The sequence below is a fragment of the Cornus florida genome, unplaced genomic scaffold (genome assembly GCF_030987335.1).
Source record: "Cornus florida cultivar Cherokee Brave unplaced genomic scaffold, ASM3098733v1 CherokeeBrave_3.0.0_Hap2_Chr10, whole genome shotgun sequence".
NCBI classification, from domain to species: Eukaryota; Viridiplantae; Streptophyta; class Magnoliopsida; order Cornales; family Cornaceae; genus Cornus; species Cornus florida.
In genome coordinates, this window is record NW_026775580.1 from 89,925,112 (window position 1) to 89,930,232 (window position 5,121).

Below are 5,121 nucleotides of genomic sequence, written 5' to 3' on the forward strand. Positions count from 1 at the left end.
CTTATTCAATGTCCACAAGTTAAACAATACCAGGACGGCAATTTAATTTTTGTTATTGAACTCACCCAAAATTTGGTGGATTTGAATGAGGAGAAAGGCTGAAAGGAGAGATTCGAGAGAACAAAACTCATTCAAGCTGCATCGGTATAAACAATGAATTTATATAATGGAGTACTATTCTTGATCTTATTTTATTTCATTGTCTGTAAACAAATATTTGAAGCAGAAGAAAAGACACAAATCAGAATCAAAGAGAAAAGCTAAAGGGGGCAAGACAAACCCCTCGGGTGAGGGTTGCTTCGGATATAATCTCGACGTGATGCTAACAAGAGTATATCACTTGAGTCGCATTTGGTACGTTGACTTTCTAATAGTTCTCCACTCTTGTTAAATAGAGAGTACTAGTCGGTATTGTGTTGATTAGGCTGAACAATTTTTTAAAAAAATCAGCAGCTCTGCTAGTGGACATGATTTCACTTCAGATCATACTACCGGAATGCAAGCCTTGTCCACCTTTAAACTTGTTCCATGCACCAACATGAACACATCACATACCGGTATGGCCACCAAAAGCTTCAAATAAGAAGGGAAAATGAATTTGAAAGTAAAATTTTGTATGTGTGTAAAAATTTAAGGAGTAAGTTGTTTAGTCCATTGATTCACCATAGAGTAGTGAGAAAAAATTTCAAAATAAAAAAATAAAAAAATAAAAGAAAAGAAGAAACAAAATATTTAATATACACATAACACCCTTATACTATGATATTATTTGCATACACACCATCTGGGCATGATATTATTAGCATACACCCCCTCTGGGCATTTTCAGAAGAGTAAAAAGACAAAACAGGGTTCTTATTATTAATAGTTTACCCAAGAGTTGTTCAACGAATCCGTTGGTTGGAATCACGGTATGGGTAGATGTCACAGATGATGAATCAAAAGTTTTCAATTGAACTTTTTGCTTATCCTCTTATCTTGCAAAAACGGAAACTTAGGTAAATGCTTTATAAACATATGTATAAAAAGAACATATTTCATTTAGCTCTTTTATGCCTACTATAACTAGTATTACAATACTAATTTATGTTAGATTTTTCATTGAGGGGTGTTTCCACACAATGTGCAAAAAAAATAGGGATATTTTTTGCACAATTTTTCAAATAAGGGTAAAAGTACTGCAGGAGTATTCATTAAGAGTGTTTTTTTGCACTTACCTCTCTTTATATATAATACAATAGTGATATAATTTTATCTTTTGCATCATTTCAAAGCAACTGTTAGTATAGAAATTAGAAAATAATCAACATTTTATAATATTATTAATCAATAAATGTATATAACTAAAAATTTATATTTATATATAGTTAAAAATAATCAACATTTTACGCCGTACTCGTATCTTACTTTTTAAAAACTTGACGTTGACATGTATTTATATCGTGTCGTGTTACATATATACTATTATTAAAAGGACAAGGAATTTTTAGAGTTTACCAATGGGTCAGTGGAAAGCTAAGAAAAAAAAAAAGTATAAGGAATTTTTGGAGTTTATATCCAAATTTGAATTTCCATTCTATTCTATATATTTTTATAATCATATACTTATTTATTTCTAATTAAAAGTACAATGAATTTTTTAAATTTTTATTCAATTTTGAGTAAAATAATAACTATAACTTTTAATTTAATATTAAATAATAAGGTTACGTTTGATATTTTATAATACATTTAATGGATCGGTCACATGTTTAATGGTAACTTGATGAATTTTGTTAGTTCATGAGATTTTTTAATTATACTGAAAATTTTATGCATGATTTTGAAAACTAAATAAAAATTTTATTATTTTAACCCAAAAATAAATTGAAAGATTTAATATTAAAATGTTTAAAAAGCCGAACGAAGCCCACTGCCCACCAGAAAGCTTGAAAGTGGGCTGGGCTGGGCCTGCCAATTTGTTTAATGCTCTAACCAGTCCGTTGACTAGTAAGTGGACTCGACAAGCCCAAATGGAGCATCCCTGATCAATTTCTTATTTTACTATGTTAAACTCTATGTATTCCTCTATCCATAGAGTACATTGAATGTACATAAATGGCTATAACAGAGTTTCTCTTATTCGTATTACCAGCTACTCTAGGAGGAATGTTTTTATGTGGTGCTAACGATTTAATAACTGTCTCTGTAGCCCCAAAATGTTTCAGTTTACGCTCCTACCTATTATCTGAATATACCAAGAAAAATGTACGGTCTAATGAGGGCTACTATTAAATATTTACTCATGGGTGGAGCAAGCTCTTCTATTCTGGTTCATGGGTTCTCTTGGCTATATGGTTCATCCCGGGGAGAGATCAAGATTCAAGAAATAGTGAATGGTCTTATCAATACACAAATGTATAACTCCCCAAGAAATTCAATTGCGCTCTATATTCATCAATGTAGGAATTAGGTTCAAGTTTTCCCTAGCCCCTTCTCATCAATGGACTCCTAACATATACGAAGGAGTGCGGTTCGTTCGATAAATTCCTACCTCTTTGTCTGTATCTCTGAGATGTTTGGATTTTTCAAAACTCCATGGACATGCAGAAGAGAAATGCTATCCCCACTCAGACCAAGACAGAACTTTTACTTGGCTACTGTTTTTGTCCTCATAAAAGAACTCCTACCCCAATTTTATATTTTATTATCTTTTGTAACTTCTACCCCAATTTTATATTTTATCATCCTATGTTTTCTTTTCCATTTTCCTTTTTAATGGACACGTTGACTGTCAAAATAAAAAATGGACATCTTGATATTTGATTTATTATGTCTTAATAATATTTATAATTCCAATTGGAACCAATGTTATGAATAAGCGCAATTGCGGTTAATGTTATGAGGAAAGATTTGTTTTACATCGGATTCGGATGAAGAGTGAAATGGGTATAAATGGGTGGGTATACAACACTACCCAATAGCTCAATTTTTTGAATTAATAGACAAACGTCCACATGTTACCGTTAGTATTAGAGTCAGGTTGAGTCCTTAATCCGGTGCCACGCCAAGCGCCCAACTCTGAAGGTGTCCGAGTGTGCTACCTGGGTAGGCAGAGTGGTCTGACCGCAACGAAGATGTTACGAGTTCGGATAAGAAAAAATATTACAAAAGGAAACTTGTCTTCAACGAGAATTTTACCTCCAAAACCCAATCCATAATCGAGCCAAACCATTCATCAGCATGAACTCAATGACAAAACCAGTCTTGTGGTGGCAAGAAATCATTTCGAGTATTCTCTTATTTAGAATTAGTCACACATCTTTATCTGCAGTTATTGTGCTCTAGAATTTGATTGAAACGAATTTAAAAGTAGGCGTAACGTGTTGAAAAACCATCACTGCAGCAGGAGAGATTATAGGAGACATTACAACATAGGGTCCGAACGCATGAAAAAGGAAAAGGAAAATGAAGTTTTAACTGTTAAAAATAGAAGAATAATGTATTCAAGTTTAAATAGAAACCTCAGACATCTTTGCCCCAATTATTGTATCTGCACTCCTGAACTCCTTAAAAGACGCTCCAACATAAGACCTTCACAAAGAGAAGAAACGTCGCATGAAACATTTTCAAATTAAATTGCAGTGGAGGGGCAATCACATAATTATATACTTCAATTCAGTTTATAGTGCAAAATAAGTAATTGATAATAGAATCCCAACATTATTTTTATTTTTTATTTTTTTCATTGACAAAGACCAAAAACATACGGCATCTACGACACAACAGACACAAAACACACAAACCCAACATACAACACACACAACCAACTACCCAACCCAAAAATGATGTGGCATAAAGGAGGTTACTGATGTGGCCTACAGATTGCAACACAAAGATGTGGAAATGCATTCCTCCCATGCACCATCAGAACAGTCGGAACAAAAAGATGTGGACACCACGCAGACCACGGAAATCCCACCAGATCATGAACAAAAAGTGGACAGCAGGCCCATCCAAACACAGCCACGTAGAAAGATGCCCGTCCACAAGAACCAAAAGCCGGAACCACCTCGGCACACCAACCGGGAAGCAAACGCCAACGAAACGACGGCAGTAGAATGCAAGAGGAAGCCATCCTCAGCGGAAAACACCATAAGCGGAGGCCACCGGGAGGGCAAGACAGCATCCGAAAAGACCAAGATGGCAGCGATTGAGCATTATCCCGCAAAGGGATTTGAGAAGGAATGGCATGGCCTAAAGAAAACCAGTGAGGAGCATGGTGTCACGGGCTTAGAGTTTCAGCACCACTCTAGCTACTCCCGTGCGGCACCAAGACGTTGCTTCCACTCTCGCAAGGACTTGGTCAGCCTAACTCCCGTGCACACCTTAGCCAACACACTCCCCTCGTGCGCTTACTAGTGTTGTAGTGGCCCTCGCCCTCTTCTCACTTGGCTTGCACACTCACACACACTAAGGCACTTAAGTTGGTAAGGAAAGAACACTTCTATTACTTCAAAGAATGCTTTGTACAAGGCTAGCACTCGAACTCTCTACAAGGCTCTCAAGACTCACTCTAGGACTTGTTCCCTACAAAATGAAGTCCTACCTCTATTTATAGGCATCCCCATCCCTAATGGACGGTTAGGATGCATTCTAACCAACGGTGGAGATTGATTGTCTAGAATCTTCTCCCACCTTCTTCACAATTCCATACTTATCTACTAGTATCTACAACATTCTAGAATTCTCCATACTACTCCACAAAACTCTGGAGAACTCTAGAACCTTCCACACACTTCTACACATTTCTACACATATCTAGAATCTTTCACATAACTCTAGACTATTCCGGAAGACTCTAGAAACTTCACTTGCCATGCAGCGTCCTCCTCAGCGTTTGCGTGTCGTCTGCGTGGCACAACCTCCATAAGCGGGGCGTGACAATGGGCTTCCTTGCAGGAAGTATTATTTAGAGGGCTCCCAAGAGTGATAACCGCAGGGCCATAACCAACCAGAAACAAGAGTGGTAAACTCCAAATCGGATAGACGTCATCCTCGGCAAGACCAAAAGTACCAGTGCTGAGGTGGATATGGCAGGGAAGTGCCCAAGCCCCATAGACCAAGGCTCGCAGTGGAGCC